The sequence below is a fragment of the Schistocerca nitens genome, chromosome 7, assembly GCF_023898315.1.
Source record: "Schistocerca nitens isolate TAMUIC-IGC-003100 chromosome 7, iqSchNite1.1, whole genome shotgun sequence".
NCBI classification, from domain to species: domain Eukaryota; kingdom Metazoa; phylum Arthropoda; class Insecta; order Orthoptera; family Acrididae; genus Schistocerca; species Schistocerca nitens.
The window spans coordinates 340,119,372-340,143,853 of NC_064620.1; positions in this window are offsets into that span (position 1 = coordinate 340,119,372).

The following is a 24,482-nucleotide window of genomic DNA, read 5'->3' on the forward strand; positions in this document are numbered from 1 at the left end:
GGAGGCGAGTATATTTAGGGTGAAAATAACTAAATAAGTATGTTTTTGAAATAATATGTTTTACAGGAACAGTCCCGATGCTTTATATCCACAGCTCGTAAAGTGCTCCACACAGCGAAAATGCTGAGGACTAACTGCTCCAGGACAAAGTTCAACGTCTTTGATATTAAGGAAATTTTAGGTTTTTCATGTTTCTACATATTGCGTAATACGAGTAACATAGTCAGATTTCAATTTCATCTCCAGACTGTCGTGTTATATACTACTTCTTGATCCTTGTTTACACCGTAGCGAGCGCAAGCGACCGGGTTTCAGGCTAAAGAGCTTTCTCTCTGGCGTAAGGGTATCCGAGCGCGAGCGGCCGCCAAACGGAGGTGCTCGGTTCGCATTCGGAGATGTTCGCTAGTGTTCCGCTGCTTGTTCCAGCGAACCATGAAAGGAAGTTTTCCCCACTTTGGCGCTCGCAACAAAGAGAGCATTCGTCTACTGCTATGCGGGGGTACTTTTGTTATTGACATGAATGGCGTGGCCGAAGCTGTGGTCTAAAGAAAATTTCATGTTTCTGATAGCCGAATATGTAACGTTTCTAATGGCAGAGTATGTCATAGGTGCTTGTGAGATCCCAGCACAACCGCCGTACGAAAAGAAATGAATTTGGTAGAAAACCACCGAAGCACTCCAAGGTCCAAGTGGAGACGGTAAGTTCATAGACGTTTCCATTAGATGTAAAGAGAATGAATGAGCACACACTTTTTATCTATTTTTTTAAACATAGTACCACAATAAATTTCCTAAAAAGTACGAATACGTATCTATTATGCTCACTAAAATTAAAAATATGGGAAGATGTGATCGTTCTCTTTTCTTATATTTATTGTAGCTGTAATTACATGGCTGGTGTATCATGTTTTTCCAGTGACCACGCTACCTGCTCTCTAGCTACGTTTTTAGCCTATTTTACTAAATGAGAAGTTTTATGCATATTCGCATTTCATTAATCACACTTTACTGATATTATTTTCTTTATATGCACTTTAATAAAATCCTAGAAGTGCTTCGCATACGTCACTGCAGACACCAGCAACAATCTCAGATTTAGCAACTATTAAAATCCGAAACAGTTTCAACGTAAATGTTCCCAGTTGCTAATAACCACAGTATAAACGCTAGTTTTCTTCAGGTTATCTTACTCTGCTGCTTAAAATTTCCCCTTTTTTTGTAATGAGAAACAACGGAAAAGAGTCAGCTGACGTATGTCCGTAGTTCTGAAATAATGTGTGAAAAATTAATATGATTTGAGATGTCAGACATTAAACTGTTATGTAAAGCCGAATCTGTATCACTGCGGGTGATTAGCATCGATTCTTTAGTTTGGTTTATCATTTTCTAATTAATTAAGGCACGAAAAATCTTCTTCTTGTTACCTTTTGTCTTCCGTCTGTCTCCGTGTAAGAAAGCCATTTTTCTTGCTCTATGTAATTCTAACCGGGAAGTCAAGGAAGGCAGGATTTGGTTACGATTGTGGACGGAGCCGTAATCAGTTACTATTGGTTCGCTTTTGCAAATACACACATTCGTTTAAAAGGGTGATACCGGACTCAACAATAAATAAGGTATCGCTCTTTATTAATGAAGGAATAAGCAACTGTGTAATTAATAGTGCTTTCAGTGGGTTACAATTTACCAAATGAGCATAAAATACAGACACAGCAAGTAATATTTTAAAAGCAAGCCAATGTAGTCCCAACTAGAATTTTAAGGCAAGTAAACACAGTCACTGCTAAAGGCCTTTAACGCCAGAACGGCAATTATTAAAAAATTTTAACAAACATATTGTAAAACAGCAATGCAATAGCAAAGGCTAATTTAAAAAGACAGGCAACTCATCACGAAGCATGTGAGACAAAATGATGGTCAACTTGGTAGCACAATCATTTAAACCTGCTGTAACGCCAAGAATGGCAATTACATAAATTTCTTTAAAAAAACATACAGTAAAACAGCAAATACAGCAGCAAAGGTTAATTTAAAAGGACAAGCAACTGATCACCAAACAGGTGAGACAAAATGGCGGTAAACTTGTTACCACAAACATTTAAACATTTTTTAACGCCAAGAATGGCAATTATATTAAAAAAATTAGAAACATACAATAAAACAGCAAATACAATAGTAAAACACAGGGGCCAGTCAAAGACTGTGCACCAGGAATCGACCTCTGAGTAGGTCCGGCAAAAAACACCTTCGCGAGCAATGAGACTCAGACTAGTGGCAGTCTAACGAATGACTAATGATAATCCTGCCGTGGCTACCTGACGTCCAATAAACCAAATGCAAAGATGTAAAAATACGTGAAAGCCAGAACCGGCGGTCTGGACTCTGCCAACAGAATACTGTGCTTAGAGCGCCCGGAACGAGAAAGGAGTCACTACCACCAAAGTAGAAGAATCGCCAACCAACCTACAATCAAGAAAGGTGTCAAAACTACACGCCTCACCGGACAGCAACGGCAAGGCGAGGAAACGTACACTGCCGTTACATACACTAACCCCCAGGGCAGGTAACTGGGCATTGGCGGCCACGAGGCAGGAAAAATACCACTGGTAGAACTTAACAAATAGTAACAAACTGAACGCAATAAATACTAATTAAAAGTCCAGGAAAGCTAATCATATCCGCCTTCCCCAAGCACCTCACTCGCTGCTCTTCGCCTCGGCAACACTACGAGAAGCAACACGAACCCAAGTCACTGGAGAATCGCGAGATGTCACAATGGTGGAGGTTTCTCTACTTGAATCCAAAAGCACTCAAGCTTGCAGGATCCGGTTTACGACGAAGTCGTGCACCCTCGTGAACACGGCCTTCGATCCGGCAGTCCCTGCGCGCCATCGGCGGTCCTGACGTGTTCTCGCACTGTGCGGGCCTGGCTCCTCCTGAGTCCCGAACCGAAATACCCACTGCCACAACACGGAAGAACCAGACGTCGCCCCAAAGGTAGGGTCACAGTTACTACATATCGATAACCGCCGCTGCTGCCACTAGCGGACAGGCAACGCTTGGGAAACCAAGTGGAGCTACTCAACACGAGGAGCAGACAAACAATGGCAACCATATCAACTAAACGATACGGTCTGGCCTCCAACAGAGGACGGAAGCCTAGAAACAGCACCAAAGCGAGCAGCAGCACGGCTCAGTAATATATTTATTTATTTGTTTAACTGGGTGCTATTGATTTGGTATAATAATAAGATTATTTAAGTTCAAAGAAGGTTTTCTTTACTACTGAAGTGATATTAATAGCCTTTACTAATCGTTGACAAAGAATTTTTGGTGCTTCAGCTATTTAATTACGTTGGGAAGCGACTGGTTTAGTGACGTGTCGATCGCGCGCCATCAGCGCTCCATCGTATGAGCATTTGTATTTTTAAATGTCTAACCTCGCAATCCAAATTTCTTATTACGAAGTCCAATCACTGTTCCTGTGAAATCAAATCATTTGTTGCATGATACTTAATGTTACCACCGTCATGAAGATTTCCTTCTTCCCAGCCGGCCGGTGTGGCCGAGCGGTTCTAGGCGCTTCAGTCTGGAACCGCGCGACCGCTCCGGTCGCGGGTTCGAATCCTGCCTCGGGCATGGATGTTAGGTTTAAGTAGTTTGGAGTTCTAGAGGACTGATGACGTCAGATGTTAAATCCCAAAGTGCTCAGAGCCATTTGAACCTTCTTCCCAGTGACAGTTCAGCACCTGAAAATAAAGAAGTTGCAAGTAATGAAGCCGTCTTTGGAAAGTGCAGTTTTTAACACTGAAATTCTAATTAATCATGCTCTTTATGTACCCCTGCTGTGGTCACTATGAATTATCCCACTTCCAAACAATTAACTTTTGTGGGATCACAGTTGAATGACTATTTACACAATCACACATTGCAAATGCTAGGGAAGGCTAGAGATGAAACTCAGTGTTAAGTGCACTACCTCCAAGCGCTTTCCATTTCCCCACAAATTCAGACACCTAGGCCTACATTCTTTTTTTTCCTACAGCGTTTTGCATGCTTCGTCAAAATCAACGCGGTCGTCATACAAACTAAGCCTATCTGGATGCCAAAGTTTTGTATCGTGATTATACACGACAGTCACATTAGCGTGACCACCGTCCATGTTCGACATCAACTTGCAATAACAAAAAAACAAACGTAAGGTGACAGCACAAGCAGTGAAGGGTACACGTTAAGCGAGGGGGACGCCAAAAAAATAGTGCAGTCGTTGTCGTAATGCAGAAATGGGGCGATTTACCTGACATCAAAAAGGTATGATCATTGGCTTTCGGACCAAGGGTGGAAACATTTCCGAAACCGCTAAGCTTGTAAGCTGTTGGCGTGAGGCAGTGACTGAAGTGTACCATGCATGTCAAAATGGCGCTATACAAAAGAGGAACCGAGGCAACTGCGGTGCACCACGCCCCATAGATCACACGGGTGAACACTGGCTGCGGAGATTCGTGCGCGAAGCTGTTGAGTGACTGACCGCCCAAATGAGCCAGGGGGCTACCAGCAGTGTCTCCTCAACAACCATCCAGTGAAAGTTGTTGCGTATGGGCCTTCGCACCAGGCGCCTGGTCCATGCACCCATTCTGACTGCTATTCATCGGCGACAGAGGCTGTAATTTGCAGGTCAGTACTGTAATTGGACGTCCATTGAGGGCGACAGCTGGCCTTTTCAGATGATTCACATTTTATGGCTGCACCTTATAGATGGCCGTTGGCGTGTTAGGCGTGAAACGTTTGAAGGCAAACACCCTTCATGCGTTATGATCTGGAGAGTGTTTACGTTGGTTTCGCTATGTCATCCCATCATTCTGAAAGGCAAAATGGATCAACAGAAATATGCATCTGTCCTCGGAGATCATGTCAATCCCCACATGAAGTTTGTGTTTCCTCGACACGATGACGTGATCAAGAAGGACAATGAACGTGTCACACAGCTCGCAGTATACGTGCGTGGTTCGAAGAGCACCAGGACCAGCTCTCGTAGCAATGAAACTCCCCGGATTTGAACCCAATCGACAATGTGTGGGACCACCTCGACTGGGCTCTTCGCGCCATGGATCCTCGACCGAAAATCCAAGCGCAGATGGCCACGTCACTGGAGTCTGCTTAGCTACACATTCCTGTCGGTACCTTTCAAATCCTCATTGATTTTCTTCCTGCACTTTTCGGTCACCTTAATGTGACAGGATAGTGTACAAGTATATACCTCGTAGCCAAGCCACGAGGAAACCATCAAACATCGATTCATGCAGTACTGTAAAAATGTGTGACGTTGAAAGGAAGGAGTGCCCAATCGCTCTGTTTCTTCAGAGACCTAGGGCAAACTAATGCAACAATACGAACCACCCCGGAATTCGCTATACGTGAGCCGGCCGGGCTGGTCGAGCGGTTCTAGGGGCTTCAGTCTGGAACCGCGCGACCGCTACGGTTGCAGGTTCGAATCTTGCCCCGGGCATAGATGTGTGTGGTGTCCTTAAGTTAGTTGGGTTTAAGTAGTTCTAAGTTCTAGAGGACTGATGACCTCAGATGTTAAGTCCCATAGTGCTCAGAGACATGTGAACCATTTCGCTATAAGTGATTTGGTAAACCCGTAGGAAGTCTGAACAGTAATGGCCAAGTGTGAATTTGCCCTCTGCGAGTCCACTGGCATGACCGCTGCAAAAATACTCCATGCAGGCAGGTACGAGTATTTTCGATGTTTATTCGCTGTAATGAAATTTTGTGCCGTTGCCACTGTCAAATTGGTCCGTATTTAATTATATTGCGCCCCAAGGTCCTAAACAATTTTTGGTCGCTTGTTATTCGTGCAGGTTTCCATAGACGTAAAAGGAAGTATTGTGCAAAAATATGTTGAAAAGTGTTTTCACAGGTAACTGTAAGGGAAACTGTGCGTTATTTCCGCAAGTATGACACCTCTTTGTTTCTAAGTAAAGTTTCACGATCCTGTCAGTAGTGTGCAGTACATCTTCTGCATATTGGCTCGCATCGAGTAACAATTTGTGAAATAAACAATAAAGCGAAATCTAGCATACTACTGAAGCAACTCATCCCGATGTATAATGATAAATGTAGTGGACTGTTAAGGCAGCCAGTCCACAGTGAAGTAGCCGAAAGGGCACGCGTCAACTCACGCCGTCTTGCGTTAAGTCTGGAACAGGATTCGTAATGAATGTGATAAAGAAAAGAACGTAGCTACTAGAATTAACTTTTATATTGTTCTTTGGTATACAGCATTCTGGATGATACAAGTGAGACTATCTTGAGGTACATGCAACGTTACAAATGGTTAATGGCGCCTTGCTAGGTCGTAGCCATGGACTTAGCTGAAGGCTATTCTAATTGTCTCTCGGCAAATGAGAGAAAGGCTTCGTCAGTGTAGTCGCTAGCAACGTCGTCGTACAACTGGGGCGAGTGCTAGTACGTCTCTCGAGACCTGCCTTGTGGTGGCGCTCGGTCTACGATCACACAGTGGCGACACGCGGGTCCGACATGTACTAATGGACCGCGGCCGATTTAAGCTACCACCTAGCAAGTGTGGTGTCTAGCGGTGACACCACAATAAATTTTGCGTGTCTTGTCCTTGATGTACTCCGAAAGCCACTTTATGGTGTATAGCGAAGAGCACTTCATATACACTGAAGCGCCAAAGAAACTGATATAGGCATGCATACTCAAATACAGAGATATGTAAACAGGGAGAATACGGCACTATGGTCGGCAACGCCTATGTAAGACAACAAGTGTCTGGCGCAGTTGTTAGATCGGTTACTGCTGCTGCAATTGCAGGTTATCAAGACTTAAGAGAGTTTGAACGTGGTGTTATATTCGGCGCACGAGCGATGGGACCCGCCATCTCCGAAGTAGCGATGAAATGGGAATTTTCGCGTACGACCGTTTCACGAGTGTACCGTGAATATCAAGAATCCGATAAAACATCAAATCTCTGACATCGTTGCGGCCGGAAAAAGACCCTGCAAGAACGGGGCAAACGACGAATGAAGAGAATCGTTCAACGTGACAGACGTGCAACCCTTCCGCAAACTGCTGCAGATTTCAATGCTGGGCCATCAACAAGTCTCGGCATACGAATCATTCAACGAAACATCATCGGTATGGGCTTTCAGAGCCGAAGGCCCACTCTTGTACCCTTGATGACTGCGCGACACAATGCTTCACGCCTCGCCTGGGCCGGTCAACACCGACAATGGACTGTTGACGACTGGAAACATGTCACCTGGTCGGACGAGATTCGTTTCAAATTGTATCGAGAGGATGGAGTGCACGGGTATTGAGACAACCTCATGGATCTATGGATCCTGCAATTCTGTAGTGGACTGTTCCAGCAGATCGAGGTTCTGTAATGGCGTGGGGTGTGTGCAGTTGGAATGACATGGGACCATGATACGCTAGATACGACTCTGACAGGTGAGACGTACGTAAGCATCCTGTTTGATCACGTGCAACCATTCATGTCCATTGCGCATTTCGACAGACTACAATTCCAGCAGGGCAACGTGACGTCCTATACGTCCAGAATTGCTACGGAGTGGCTCCAGGAACACTCTTCTGAGTGTAAACACTTTCGGTGGCTACCAAACTCCCCAGACATGAACATGAACATTATTTAGCATATCTGGGATGCCTTTCAATATACTGTCCAGAAGAGATCTCCACCCCCTCGTACTCTTACGGATTTATGGACAGACCTGAAGGATTCATGGTGTCAGTTCCCTCCAGCACTACTTCTGACAATAGTTGAGCCCATGCGACGTCGTGCTGCGGCACTTCTGCGCTCGCGGGGCCCTGCTCGATACCAGGAAGGTGTACCAGCTTCTTTGGCTCTTCAGTGTATATGTTAGCCATTTTCCGACCTATTCTGTTCGCCTATTGAGGAGGAAAGAAATGCTCTTCATCACCAGATCAATGTGTATCCACCCTTCTCTGTTATGATGACTAGAGCTCTGCTGGGGACAATTTCAGTGAGGTGTCTCAACATCTGGGCAGAAATGACAGCCCAGTCTTCCTTGGGAGCCGAAACCAGTGAAGGTACTGATGATAGACACTCATTCCAAAGGTGTTCCATTAGGTTCAGGTCGAGACTCTGGGCAGGCCAGTTCATTTGAGGAATGTTATTGTCCAGAAACCATCGCCTCACAGGCGCTGCTTTATGGCAGGGTGAATTGTTGCGCGGATACTGCCATCATCTACAAACTGTTCCTCCACTGTGCGCAGTATATAGTAGTATAAAATGTGTTCACAGTCTTCCACACTTTGAGACGCCTGTATTCCTTTTCGTCTGCTTCATATGTTGCATTTTTATATTTTCTCGCCGCGCGGGATTAGTCTCGCGGTCTAAGGCGCTGCAGTCATGGACTGTGCGGCTGGTCCCGGTGGAAGTTCGAGTCCTCCCTCGGGCATAAGTGTGTGTTTTTGTCTTTAGGATAATTTAGGTTAAGTACTGTGTAAGCTTAGGGACTGATGACCATAGCAGTTAAGTCCATAAGATTTCACACACATTTGAACATTTTTTTATATTTTCTCCTCTCATCAATTACATTCAATATCTCCTGTGATACCGGCAAAGAAGGCTGGAATCTGCAGGCCATTACCGCAACTGGACATCTACTGAATGACGAGAGGTGACCTTTTCAGATGAATGAAATTTCGTTCTCCATCGGACACACGGCCATTGGCTCGTATGGCCCAGAAACGATCATCGGGAAGATCCAGGCGGGAGGAACGTGCGTTATAGTCTGGGGAATGTTTTCGTGGCATTCCCTGGGTGAGATCGTAATTCTGGAAGGCACAGTGGACCAACACAAGTATGCACTGTCCTTGGGAACCATGATCAGGCTTTTGACAGGTGATCACGTTAATGTGACTGGAGAGTGTAATGCAGTGTACTTACCGGCTATAAAGATCAAGCTAACTTTGTCTTGACCGCCATGCAAAAATATAAGGGGCATTAAAATGAAACCCGGTCACTAGTGTAAAGTAACGATAACGATTTTATTAACTCAAAAATGTAGTTACACACGATACACGTAGAAATAGTCGCCACAACTGTTGGCACATTTATCCCGTTGTGACACTAGCCGGTCGATTCGATCCTTGAAGAAGCTAGTAGGCTGCTGTCGGATCCAGGCCTGGACCCAGTCACACACTTCCGTTGCGGATTGATGTCCGCGAATAGCTTGTTTTATAGGTCCAAACACATGAATGTCACACGGTGAAAGATCGGGACTATACGGTGGAGGTTCCAGCATTTCCCACCGAAATTTGCTGCAATGTCGTTTTCACCGCACTAGCCGTGTGTGGGAGGGCAGTATCATGGAGGAAGATCACGCCATTGACAACGTGCGACGGCGTTTCGACTTAATGGCTCGTCTAATGTTCTGTGAAGTGGCTCGATAACTCCTGTCATTGATGGTGGTTCCTCGTTCCAGGAACTCGACAAGTAGTGGGCCCTTGTGATCAAAAAATAAGGACACCATGACCTTACCAGAACCAGTGTGCACGGCCTTTGATTTCTTTGGAGGAGGTGAAGCCGCATGTTTCCACTGCTTGCTCTGCTTGCTTTCCGGTTCAAAATGGTGACACCATGATTCGTCACCTGTGACAATACTCGACAGAAAGCCGTATTCCTCCTCATGATAAAGTTGCAGATGCCTCAAAGACAGCGCCAATGGAGCATTGCCCTGTTCGGCGGTCAGTTGGTGAGGAACCCACTGAGCACAGATCTTTCGGAAGTTCAAGTTTTGATGCATTATGGTGTGGGCGGTGCCCACGCAAACATCCAGTAACCGATTGATCTCGTCCGCGGTGATTCTGTGCTTGTCCAAGACTAAAGCATTCACTTCCGCAACGATTTCCGGTGTGATGACACGATGAGCCTGTCCAGCACGAGCGTCACCCTCCAGTGACTCGCGCCCCTAAAGGAATCGTTTGCTCCACTCCACAACACTTGAACGACTCAGGCTGGCCGGCCGGCGTGGCCGAGCGGTTCTCGGCGCTTCAGTCTGGAGCCGCGCGACCGCTAAAGTCACAGGTTCGAATCCTGCCTCGGGGCATGGATGTGCGTAATGTCCTTAGGTTAGTTAGGTTTAAGTAGTTCTAACTTCTAGGGGACTGATGACCTCAGATGTTAAGTCCCATAGTGCTCAGAGCCATTTGAACCATTTGAACTCAGACTGTACGAGGTGCATTCAAGTTCTAAGGCCTCCGATTTTTTTTCTGATTAACTACTCACCCGAAATCGATTAAACTGGCGTTACTTCTCGACGTAATCGCCCTGCAGACGTACACATTTTTCACAACGCTGACGCCATGATTCCATGGCAGCGGCGAAGGCTTCTTTAGGAGTCTGTTTTGACCATTGGAAAATCGCTGAGGCAATAGCAGCACGGCTGGTGAATGTGCGGCCACGGAGAGTGTCTTTCATTGTTGGAAAAAGCCAAAAGTCACTAGGAGCCAGGTCAGGTGAGTTGGGAGCATGAGGAATCACTTCAAAGTTGTTATCACGAAGAAACTGTATCGTAACGTTAGCTCGATGTGCGGGTGCGTTGTCTTGCTGAAACAGCACACGCGCAGCCCTTCCCGGACGTTTTTGTTGCAATGCAGGAAGGAATTTGTTCTTCAAAACATTTTCGTAGGATGCACCTGTTACCGTAGTGCCCTTTGGAACGCAATGGGTAAGGATTACGCCCTCGCTTTCCCAGAACATGGACACCATCATTTTTTCAGCACTGGCGGTTGCCCGAAATTTTTTTGGTGGCGGTGAATCTGTGTGCTTCCATTGAGCTGACTGGCGCTTTGTTTCTGGATTGAAAAATGGCATCCACGTCTCATCCATTGTCACAACCGACGAAAAGAAAGTCCCATTCATGCTGTCGTTGCGCGTCAACATTGCTTGGCAACATGCCACACGGGCAGCCATGTGGCATTCGTGGCACCCACCTGGATGACACTTTTCGCATTTTCAGGTCGTCATGCAGGATTGTGTGCACAGAACCCACAGAAATGCCAACTCTGGAGGCGATCTGTTCAACAGTCATTCGGCGATCCCCCAAAACAGTTCTCTCCACTTTCTTGATCATGTCGTCAGACCAGCTTGTGCGAGCCCGAGGTTGTTTCGGTTTGTTGTCACACGATGTTCTGCCTTCACTAAACTGTCGCACCCACGAAAGCACTTTCGACACATCCATAACTCCATCACCACATGTCTCCTTCAACTGTCAATGAATTTCAATTGGTTTCACACCACGCAAATTCAGAAAACGAATGATTGCCCGCTGTTCAAGTAAGGAAAACGTCGCCATTTTAAGTATTTAAAACAGTTCTCATTCTCATCGCTGGCGGTAAAATTCCATCTGACGTACGGTGCTGCCATTCTGGGACGAATTGACAATGAACACGGCCTCATTTTAAAATAATGTGCATGTTTCTATCTCTTTCCAGTCCGGAGAAAAAAAATCTGAGGCCTCAGAACATGAATGCACCTCGTACTCACAGTACACAGCCTTCATCTGTCACGGCCTCCAACTCCCTCTGCCGCCAAAAATCGTATCCCTCCTCGTTGTTCCTGCTTACTCGCCTGCATGTTCGGTAGTGGACGACGACTTGTGTGACCAACTTCGCTCTGGAGTGAAACCACACCGGCGCTATGCAACATCAAACCACGCGCACGCGTCAGTCTTTCTACCAATAGATGGTGCAACCGTACCTGCAGTTACGTAGTGCCACCTTACTCGTAAGCCAAAAGTAGACGCACTGACCAGGTTTCATTTAAATGAACCTCATAGCTAAAACTCACAGGCCCGTAAGCCTGAGGCCACAGTTACTCTTCAGGACTCCCCTTGAATCAGCACCTGGCAGGCGACAGATGTGGATATGGGCCCCTAGGACAAGCAGAACGTCGTTGGCATAGACGAGGCGCCAGCAGTGATTTTATGCGGAGTGCCGGCAGTGGCGACTGCGGCCTAGTGTGGTCCCGCCGCCGTCGCCGGCTGCTGCCCTCTTTGGCGCAGAGCTGCGCCTATCGAGCGGCGGCCGTCGCACACTGGCCTACTTCCCCGCGGCGTCGCCATGGCAACGCGCCACGCCGCGGCACGCAGAGGCGGCAACCGCATCCGCCGCCAGCATCCGAAGGCACGCCGCGGCGCGTGGGCGGCGGGGGGCGCTCGCAGCTGCGCCGGGTCGATACAACCTGCGCCATCAGCAGTCACACGGCACGACAGGCGACCCGACCGGCGGCCGCCTCTTTAAAGCCTCATCTCGACGCAGGCTCCCTCAAATCTCATCTGAATTCCAGCAAGTCCGGCCTACTGGACAGGCCATCTATCAACAAAATAATAAAAAAATACACTACTGGCCATTAAAATTGCTACACCAAGAAGAAATGCAGATGATAAACGGGTAGTCATTGGACAAACATATTGTACTAGAACTGACATTACATTTTCACGCAATTTGGGTGCATAGATCCTGAGAACTCAGTACCCTGACCAACCACCTCTGGCCGTAATAACGGCCTTGATGCGCCTGGGCATCGAGTCAAACAGAGCTTGGATGGCGTGTACAGGTACAGCTGCCCATGCAGCTTCAACACGATACCACAGTTCATCAAAAGTAGTGACTGGTGTATTGTGACGAGCCAGTTGCTCGGCCACCATTGAACAAACGTTTTCAGTTGGTGAGAGATCTGGAGAATGTGCTGGCCAGGGCAGCAGTCGAACATTTTCTGTATCCAGAAAGGCCCGTACAGGACCTGCAACTTGCAGTCGTGCATTATCCTGCTGAAATGTAGGGTTTCGCAGGGATCGAATGAACGGTAGAGCCACGGGTAGTCACACGTCTGAAATGTAACGTCCACTGTTCAAAGTGCCGTCAATGCGAACACGAGGTGACCGAGACGTGTAACCAATGGCACCCCATACCATCACGCCGGGTGATACGCCAGTATGGCGACGACGAATGCACGCTTCCAATGTGAGTTCACCGCGATTTCGCCAAACCCGGATTCGACCACCATGCTGCTGTGAACAAAACCTGGATTCATCCGAAAAAATGACGTTTTGCCATTCGTGCACCCATGTTCGTCGTTGAGTACACAATCGCAGGCGCTCCTGTCTGTGATGCAGCGTCAAGGTAACCGCAGCCATGGTCTCCGCGCTGCTAGTCCATGCTCCTGCAAACGTCGTCGAACTGTTCGTGCGGATGGTTGTTGTCTTGCAAACGTCCCCATCTGTTGACTCAGGGATCGAGACGTGGCTGCACGATCCGTTACAGCCATCCGGATAAGATTCCTGTCATGTCGACTGCTAGTGATGCGAGGCCGTTGGGATCCAGCATGACGTTCCGTATTACCCTCCTGACCCCACCGATTGCATATTCTGCTAACAGTCATTGCATCTCGACCAACACGAGCAGCAATGTCTTTATACGATAAACCGCAATCGCGATAGGCTACAATACGACCTTTATCAAAGTCGGAAACGTGATGGTACGCATTCCTCCTCCTTACACGAGGCACCACAACAACGTTTCACCAGGTAACACCAGTTAACTACTGTTTGTGTATGACAAATCGGTTGGAAACTTTCCTCATGTCAGCACGTTGTCGGTGTCGTCACCGGCGCCAACTTTGTGTGAATGCTCTGAAAAGCTAATTATTTGCATATCACAGCATATTCTTGCTGTCGGCTAAATTTCGCCTCTGTAGCATGTCATCTTCGTGGTGTAGCAATTTTAATGGCCAGTAGTGTATTTAAGCCATAAAATATCAACTGCCGAAGTTTCCCAATAGACTATGAATCTCAGGCATTTTACTGCCTACGTCAACACCTTCTCCAATATCTACAGCAGCACAGTCAGATTCTTTGCTGACGAATATATTATCTACAGGAAACTGTCGTCATTGGACGATAGCATACGGTACCAATATTTATGGAGCAGTACAGTATTATGTAAGATGGCAAGAACTATGCCCCTTACATGAAGTCATTAAAGATCACCTAACTCACATTGAGCGTACAGTATGGTTGAAAAAAAAATGACTGACAAGGCACAATGCATCTTGTAGAGGGTAATGGAATAATTAATGTTGGGTGATGGTTTTAAAGTAATTCACACGACATGAAAACTTTGTGGAAACGCGTCGATTTACTGGACGCTAGTTTATCCCAGGGAAGTATTCGAGTTGACCATGGCCAGCTGGGGAGCGGTGAAGGGAAGCGACAGTAGGCAGCTTAGGGCGGCTCAAGCTCTGAGAAAGCGGTAACGGGGTGCAGCCTCCAGCGGTCTTAAGATGAGTGACAGTGAGTGGGTGGTTGACCCCATGCTGGTGTACCGGGAAGCAGACGGAGAACTTGTACACCTGTTGATAAATGTCCATTGTCCCGTTTTCAGTGAAACATGCGAGACAGCCGTGCAAAGCTATGGTGGAGCGGTCAACAGAGGCCAAAATATGCGTGTTCGTGACTATAGCAACTTCACGCTGAATTCACGGTCCACAGAGTCTGAAGTAAATCAGATGAAGAGCGACAGGATGAAATACGCCGGCCTCCGATGGGAACATAGGACCAAGGAATCTGAAGTACTCTCCTGGGAGTCAGAATTCCGGAAAAATTGGTTTTGTACAGACGCTAACCTCGATGGGTGGCCTGGGAGGAGCTAAATAGCAGAAGTTGAGAGGAAGGGAAATTTTGTGGGAATTTGTTCACTTCCCAGAGCAGGCATTGGTCGGTGCTGGGAAGTGGCGCATAATTAACGCGACTTGCGCTGCAATTGGCATAAGTGATTTTGCTGGAGGGGAAACTGAGGCGAAGCTTGGACTGGGAGAAGTCTCCATAGAGGTCTTCCGTTCCCAACTTGCCTAGAGTGCGGACGTGGCGTTCTTTACTCAGCTTGCCTGAGAAAGAGTGAGCATCTCTGCAGTTTAGGACTTAGCAAACGGAACGAATTGAGCTTGGAGATAGGAAGTTTTGTTCAGCTATGTACTGAGCAAGATAGTTAGAGTGAATAGACGAGCGCAGCCTTGCAGCACCGCGAGGTCGAACGACGTCCGCACAACGACACCGCTGCGCCACGCTAAATTCGGTGATATTGCGCCTTCTCCGGCCACTGATTAATTTGTTGGATCACGTCGGCAAAGTTTCCATGAGGGTTTCATGGGCCATGTATTGTAGAATTCTTCTCGCACTTCGCATTACGCCTGGGTCAGTCGACAGGAGTTACTTTTGATTTATTGCGCTTTACTCCACGCAAACGCAATTTATGACCACTGCCTGTTATGAGAGTCATGTAATGTGATGATTGAAGGTCGTGAGTTAAAATAAATCTGTGCTAATCGACTGCATCTGTTTTCAATAAAGTAGTTGAAATCCCAAGTCACTTTCTTAATTAATTTTGTGTTCAACATGTGCATCTGGTGTTCAATAGCTGAATATAACATAAATGTGCACCCCTTTTTAATTAAAAGGGATCAATTCTGAACAATTAATGTCAACACTGCCACCGCAGTTCAATCAGGAGTCACAGGGCCTTATTACTTTCTTTGCGTTATCCGACATTGTGGCAGTTTTGCACTCTCTGTTGATCTGTTAGTTAATTACCTGGGGTGAACACACACCAATACCAGATAAGTGACGGGTGGGGTGTTACAATTTTTGTTGTCAGCATACAGTGCCTTACAGGATCACTTTGATGTCAGTGTGTCTCTCTGTGCCGGCCCCGGTGGCCGAGCGGTTCTAGGCGCTACAGTCTGGAACCGTGCGACCGCTACGGTTGCAGGTTCGAATCCTGCCTCGGGCATGGATGTGTGTGATGTCCTTAGGTTAGTTAGGTTTAAGTAGTTGTAAGTTCTAGGGGACTGATGACCTCAGATGTTAAGTCCCATAGTGCTCAGAGCCATTTGAACCATTTTTTGTCTCTCTGTCTGACTGTAAAAAACTTTTTCTGAAGACCAGGTAGAAGTATCAAGTTGTAATTAGCGTCAAATATTAAGGTGTACGGTCCCTTGTTGGTGTAAAATATTTTAGCTTCTAAGTCAATCCCTTCGGCCTAGAATCTTGAAATTAGCCACCAGCAAGATTCTACAGTACAAGTTAAGGAAAAAATTGAAAATCGTTAATTTGTAATTATATCACACGAAAAAACATATTTTTTTCATGTGTTACCCGATTTCCTGTCCCTCTGTTAAGAGACCTTTTTCTCTAAAAAGGGTTGATGTATCACGTTGAAATTCATGTTACATACGAAGGTCTATAGTCTCTTTACGGTGTAAAAACTTAAGCTTCCAAGCCAGTGCAATCCAAAGATACGGTCGAGAATCACGAAATATGGCAAGAAACAAGGCTTCACAGCACAAGTAAACGAAAAAAATCGGAAATTGTTAATTTGGAAGTAAATCCTTGTCTGTTAAGACACCTTTTTTCTCAGGAACGGATATGTGCATCCAGTTGGAATTTATGTGACATACTAAGATCTATAGTCCCTTGAATGTGTAACAAAGGTAAATTTCTATGTCGGTGGAGTCAAAAGATACGACCACTTATGTCATACATTTCAAACTCACGAGAGCATAGCAAGTGCCATCTCCCGATTTTCGAGGAATTTCTCCTAGTGGAAGAGGGGTCAATATAAGCGAACGTATGTATGGGCTTATCCGTAGATACTTGACCATTTCCTGAAAAACGACGGTCAAAGTTTTGAACGTGTTTTCAGGTAGGCCTACTTTATGTTGAGTTTTACCATGCGATATTTTCAGTCGAAATTGTGGCTCAGTGGTTAACGTCACGGGTTCTTAATTTTACGCATCGTGTTTGAAACCTGATTATTATTATTATTGTCCACGCTGGAGAACGATAAGCATGTGATTTTCAATACTTCTTAGTGTTCTTCTTATTTTCCCAATGTTTCTTCGTTTCCTCCCTGAAGGCCTTCTTTCTTTCTCCGTTCTGGTTCCATCTCTAGAGTAAACTTCCACTTATAAATTTTGCCTCTGAATGTGTCCGTGTCTGATGTGTTTGTTACATCAATTTCTGCTTTTGTCAAATTCTTCTTAACTTCAGTTAAGGGTATTGATGCTTTAAGTGATGTCACGTAGTCGAATGGATGTTTAGTTACTCTGTTACCAGGTAATCTGTCTAAATATCCACATAACTTCATTCGTCTCTTTCTGATGCCAGTTTCGATTTTTGATACTTTTTTTGTTGTCTCGATGATTTGAAGTCTGTATCCGTCGTGTAACGTGATCCCAGAATTTTTCTAATAATCTTTCTCTCTACTTTTTTAATTTCTTGTAAATCTGGTTTTTGATTCACTGAGAGTGTTTCACTTGCATATGTGACTGTCGGTTCGATTACTGTATTGTATTGTGCGTTTTGACAGGCATTTGTTTTTGTTACAAATTTAAAACAGATCCGGACGCTTTCTTGAGTTTCTGCAAACTGTTTCTTTTATGCTATTTTTTCAAGTCCTGTTGGTTCAATAATTTCACCGAGATACTTAAAATGTGTGACACTGTTGATTTCAAGATAATTTGTTTTAAGTTTGGAAATATCTAACTTGGAACACATGAATTCAGTCTTCTCAAAGGAGATTTGTAGGCCAACCTTCCCTGCACATTCTTTGAGGGTCTCGATTTGTTCTACTGCTTTTTCTTCACTGTCAGTTGGAATCGCTAAGTCATCTGCGAACGGTAAATATGGAACGTTCAGTTTCCTTGACGTGATTATTACTTTTCTTTTGTTTTTCATTCATGTCTCGATGTCTATAGAAGATTACTATATGACTATTTTCCGTTGTAAATTGGTATAGTGTTGCCCTTATTCGTCTGCTGATTGTATGTCAGATGAATTAATTATAAAAAGAATGAGAAAATCATTCAAAATTCTTTTTGGTGAAATTCCTCTAGTGTGTCTTGATGCATAATGAACTGCAAACGGCAGTTTTCGGAAAAGTGAACCATTAGCATGGTTTGCCGCGAAATTATTGCCAACGTCCGAGGTCTTCGTCAACGTTGACGACGTTTCTTTCCCTAATGAGATTCATACGAAGAAATGTCACTGTGGCGAACCATGCGAGGTGCCAGGGTGGAGAGGTGGGGTGTTCACCTGATTTCACATAAATCTATATAAGAAAGGCAAGTACAATATATCCCCCATTGAGCTGCCACTGTCCCTATTACACACTGGACAACAATTAACGCTACGCCCAGTGAACAGTTCAAGAGTTGACACCCGCTTCTTAATTTATTGTGGTAATATTTTGATTAACTAATATCCCCAAAATGTATGGTACAAGGACTTCTGAAATGATAATGAGATTTTGATATGAGATTTATTGCTTTGATCACAGAGATAATTCAATATACAACGTAATGATTCCGTATGTAATCGACAAAAAAAGGTTTCTGGGATTGAGCTGTTGGCAAATCCAAGTGGGGACCTATAATGTAACTTCAGTCCCCTATGTTCTGTCGTGAGCAGGATGAAATTTCAAATAGACAAAAAACTCGACTACGCGCTGGGACAGTGATCAATAAGATCACTCATCTACAGTTTCACAAATGCATACAATCCCTAGGGTCTTCTACTCCATAATGAAATACTGACTCTGGCAGTCCAGAAGAGACGCCACTCGAAGACTCTGCTCAGAAAGACTCCAGAAAGTTAGCTCGCCTCGGGCCCTCTACACTTCGACACTTCCAATCGTGGCTGTGCACTGGATAATATGCCAATCATCTCCGTAACGTACACAGCGCACAAATCCTCCAAAAACACCATGCAAATTCTAACTCCAACGGAGAGATTTGCCACCAAATATGAGCGGCGCTCTATGACGCCAGCATGAACCATCTGCAGGCCCCCAGTCATCTCACTCTTTTGCCGCACGCAGGAGGACAGAGGCGTGAGAAATTGCACCTGAGAACTGCAAAACAGCGTCTAATTGTGGCCGCTATCTGTCGGGCATCCCCGATGTCAGGCATCAAGTTCTGAGAACGCCACTCTCATAATGCACATTCCTGGATCCAAGACGGCGACCAGGACGCCATACTCAGCAGTAAAACTATTTTGTGAGGCGCCAGCCAGTCGCTCCAACCCGGCTGATACAAAGGCGTACCTCAGACGGTTCCCCAGGAGTCACCTCTGTCGGCACCCCGCTATTGTCAACGACCAGCCGCCTTCCGGGAACTCTCTGGCCCGACCACTTGCGATTCCCTCAAGTGCACCTCACCTTGCAGAGTGGTTAAATTCACTGATTCAGCTGAAAAGCATAGAAACGAGACTAGATCCAATACCCAATTCAATCAGAAACCAGAGCCAATACCCAACTTAATTAAAACAAATGAAGTTAAGCACTCAGTACCCGATCACATGTTATTCTGTGACCTTAACCGGCCCGTTCCCACCGAGGATATTTCGAGTAAGTGATACAAGTGTCAAAAAACGAAAAAGGACAAGCCAACAATGGCTTTATATATTTCAAGCTCCCTTCGCACGATGATCTGTGTTTTTTAAACGTTTATTTGCCACTACAATAGTGAAGCCATAGTCACAGTACATAAAATTTTTCTTTAAAAAAAGGTGTTGCATTTCCGGTTTCGGCGAAGTATGTCGTCATTTTCAAATGTAATACTTCAATTGTTTATTATTATTATTATTATTCTGGATTTACAATGTGAGTACATTTTTCCAGCACCTATTCTAGATTACAGTAAGTCACTAATTATTGTTCTCCACTCTTCTCTATTTGTCCATAAATCTTCAGGAATGTTGTTCTTCCTCATTGCTCACTGAACTCCCTGTATCCATGTATCAGGAGGTCGTCCCCTTTTTCTTCTTCCAATTGGTACCCAGTCGATTATGCATTTTGGTAGCCTTTCCTGTTCCATTGGTCTGATGTGTCCATACCATTTAAGTTGTTTGTGCTCGATGAAATCAATAATTGAATTTTTACATTTCATCTTGTCTCTGATTACTTCATTTCTTATTCTTTCTCGTCTTGATATTCTTGCTGAACGTCTCCAGAAATCCATTTCTGTGGCTAATAATTTTGATTTCAGTTGCCATTTTGTTGTCCACACTTCTGAACCATATGTAATAATGCTCCTAACTATTGTTTTAAAAATCCTTATTTTGTTATCAGTTGTTATGTGTTTGTCCCAGAGAATTCCATTCAATAAAGAGATTGTCGTCTTTCCAGAATTTATTCTTGATCTAATTTCTTTGTCCAGTTTCCCATCATTTGTAATTTTCACACCTAAATATTTACATTCCTCAGTAGCTGTTATTGTTCCCATCCCTTCTTCTAATATTAAGTCTCCATTCACTCCACCAATTACCATGTACTTTGTTTTATTCATGTTTACATTTAGACCTGATTTTTTATATTCTTGAATCAATTTTCTGGTCATATACTCTATGTCCTCATAGTCTTGGGCTATAATCAGTTGGTCATCTGCAAATTGTAACGAGTATATTGTTCTATCATTTATTGGTATTCCCATAGCGTGACATTTTTTCTTCCAATTCTGTAAAGTTACTTCTGTATATATTTTATACAATGTAGGTGAGATGCTACATCCTTGACGTAATCCTTTTGTGACTTGGAATCCATGTGATAGATATTTACCAATTTTTATTTTTGAAATAGAATTTTTATATAAATTTTGAATTGCTTTAATTATTCTTGGATTTATTCCTATTGATATTAAAGCTTTCCATAAACTTCATACTTCAATTGGAGAATGTATAATAGGAATTGTGACCATACATCTGACAACAATTAGGAACAACAATGAGACCAGGCAACTGAGGCAATGGTGGCACAGTCGTTGCCTCTGTTGCCTGGTCTCATTATTTTTCCTAATTGTTGTCAGATGTATGGTCACAATTCCCATTATATATTCTCCAGCTGATGTATTGCATTTGAAAATGACGATGCACTTCGTCGAAACCGGTAATGTCTTTTTCTAAAGAAAAATTTTATATACTGTGACTATAACTTCACTATTGTAGTGTCAAATGAGCATTTAACTTATATTATAGTCACACTCCTTTACGACAATTATGTCGGAATATAGAATCGTCTTTTTACTGAGTCTGCGATCGGTATCATCCAAGGGAATGCACCAAATCATCCTGAAGAGTAAACATGTGAATAAAATATGGGGATTAATGTTTATATGAGAATGAAATATCGCAATATGAGAATTTAAAAAGACTGTAACCCTCAACATGACATATAGGCACTTACTGTGAAATCCATTTATAATTTTACAACTGATATAACGTCCTTGTATTCCTTAATTTGAATATAAACATTCGTGCAATAACCTTCTACAGGCAGACGTAGATAAATCAAAACAATAAAAAAATAAATAAAAACAATAATCGAGTTTCGAACCAAGAAGCCACAACGCCAACCACAGAGCCACCATTTCGTCTGAGCATATTGCGCGGTAAAAGGAACATAAATTACCTCGAAAATACCTCGAGAATTTTGGCTGTGTTTTTGTTTTTTTCAGGCACTGTCTTGTATCTACGGTTAAGCCGCCACGCGTGTTCGATAATTCCGAGTCCTCTTCCACTGACGGAAGTTCCTTGAATATCGAGTGATTCAGCTTACCGCGGTCTCCTAATCAGTCATTAAAATCTATAGGATATTCCGCGGTGACCTACAGTCATTAAATTTGGCAACAAGCAAGGTTTCGCAGTAAAAGTGGAGGAAATATAACAAAATTGCTAATTTTTAACTATATCCCAGGAAAAAATATCCCTTTGCCATTTGGTATACGACGTCAAACTTAAAATTAAAGAATTCTGGAAAGTCTTGGAATTCCCGGGAACGATATCTTGCCAGTAACAGGAAAAAATCGTCGAGATTCTTGATTCCCGGGATGGATGAACTGTCTGTACAGCGTGTTCAGAAATCTCCGTTACCAACTTCTAGGATTCGTTGAATGGAGCCAGTACATAATATTATGTGTAGGCACCCACGTCCAGAAACGTACCGTTTTCGTCCTACAGCCGTTTCAAACATGTTTGCTAGGTAGGTATGCAACAGGGTAGTCATGGTTGATGGGGAGGGGGGGGGGGGGTTTGGGGAGGGGGGCGTTGGTTACGTCGGATCGGTTGATGTCATTTGACGTCTGTCCTGTCTCTATGACCTGGTTCGAGCCCCATTTAAGTGTCTGTGAATATTTGAGCAACTCGGTTGAGTACATGTTTGCAAAATACATCAACATGATCCTTCTGAATGGGGAAGTTCAAGGTAATGAAAGAGCTGCTCGTCGCCTTTATCAAGGTCGTTCTCCACAACGTCCGACTCCATCGCCTACCGTTTGGCCGCCAATACGCAACGGCTTCGAGAAAGATTACCTCCACCGTCAGCATACGTGACTGGGTTGCTTCAAGGAGATGTCGCACTGTCAAATGGAAGAGACCGTACTGTACCATGTTGAAGAGATCTCTGAACGATTACAGGATCAATATTTTTTGCTATAATTGAGTGGATTTTTAAAACAAATGATGTACTTGATCACGCCCTATCAATTTCTTGTAAAAGTGATAGCGTTACCACCATTTTTCGAAATGGTTGTAGCAAGGAATTGGTATATTTCCGGCCATGGGTTACTGTTCAAAATGTTATCTACTCACTCCCTTCTACAATACCTAGACGTTTGTAACAGAATATCCTATACACATAATTAATTTGTACGGAACTCTCATAATGTGATTTTTTTTTTTTTTTTGTGCGTGTCTCTCTATCTGCCTACAGTTTTTACCCTCTACAGCTCCGCGGAGGTTATTCCATGCTGTCTTAAGGCCTGTGCTATTATTGGGTCCCTTTTTCTTGTCATTTTTTTCCACATATTTCTGTCCTCGTCGATTCTGCAGAGCCACCTCATTTCTTAACTTTCTTCATTCCTCTATAGCTCGAATTCAGTCTCTTCATTCTCTTCTTCTCAACTTCCTTCAAGTTCATTATTCACTTCCACACAATAATATGCTCCTTGCGTACATTCTAATAAATTTCCTCCTCAAATCAAGATCGACGTTTGACATCAGAAGACTTCCCTGTGCTAGTCTCCTTTTTATGTCCTCCCTGTATCCCCTGTCATGTATTACGAGTAGTTTGCCTCACTTCGCCTACTTCGAAGTCCCCAATTTTAATGTTAATTTTATCATTCTTTCTCCTTCGTGTGGTGGCTCGCCACCCCCCGTGATGATGAAGACAACACAACGCCAAGTCCCAGATCGGAAAAAATCCCCAACCTGTCTGGAAGTCAAACCCGGGCCCTTTCAGTTGGCATCCAGCCACGCTGAAACCATGGCTACCAGCCTGCAATTTGATCATTTCTGCTACTTCTTATCGGTCCCCTCTTTCTTCATCTTACTCTGTCTATATTCTGTGCACATTAGACAATTCATTTCATTCTTAATGTCCTGCAAATTCTTTCTCGCTTTCAATAGGGATACCAGTGCCATTAGCGAATCCTATCGTTGGCTTCCTTCCACAATGAATTTTAATCTGAATCTTGAACGTCTGTCAGTGTTTCTTCGGCGTACAGATTAACCAGTAGAGGCAAAAAGATCAAGGACATTGTTCATTATTGTCCATCGTCTTGCGTCATTCAACATTGTGGAACGGTTTTTATAGGTTGACAGATCATTTTAACGTTCCTCGATTTTTCTTCAGTCTTACTTTCAGTATCAACCGGAACGTCAGACTTGCCTTTCTCGTGCCTTTACCTTTCCTAAAGCCAAACTGATCGTCATCGAAGGGATCCTCAGTTTTCTTTTCCATTCTTCTGTATATTATTCTGGTTAGTAACTTTGGGGAAGAAATTCCTGAGAATGTAGGTTTGGACCACAGAATTGTGTTGTACTGAAACATTGAGTGTGGGAAAACCGGAACGGAAGAGCATTGAAGCATTAGAGATGTGGTGATATAGAAGATTACTGAAAATTAATTGATCTCGTTAAAGTAAGGACTGAGGAGGTTCTCCTCAGAATCGGCGAGGGAAGGAAAAGACGGAGAAGGAGAAGGAACAGGATGATAGGACATCCGTTAAGACATCAGGGAATAACTTCCATGGTACTAGAGTGCTACTGTGAGTTGCTATCGTTGTGATTGTATGGATAACATTTTTCCGAAAGTCTGATGGTATGTGTCCAGTCTCATATATTCTAAACGCAACTTGAATAGTCATTTCGTTCCTACTCTCTCTCTCTCGCTTTCCGCCCGCCCCCCCCCCCCCCCTTTCCCACAAGAGTTCAGATATTTCAAAGGAATGTTATCTACCTCTTTGGCCTCATTTATCTTAATAATTTGCATTGGATATCTGCAATGAACTTGGCTTAAAGCCTTTTAGAAATAAATGCAAGGTTATATCGCTTGTTTGTGACAAGTGGCACAACCTATATACG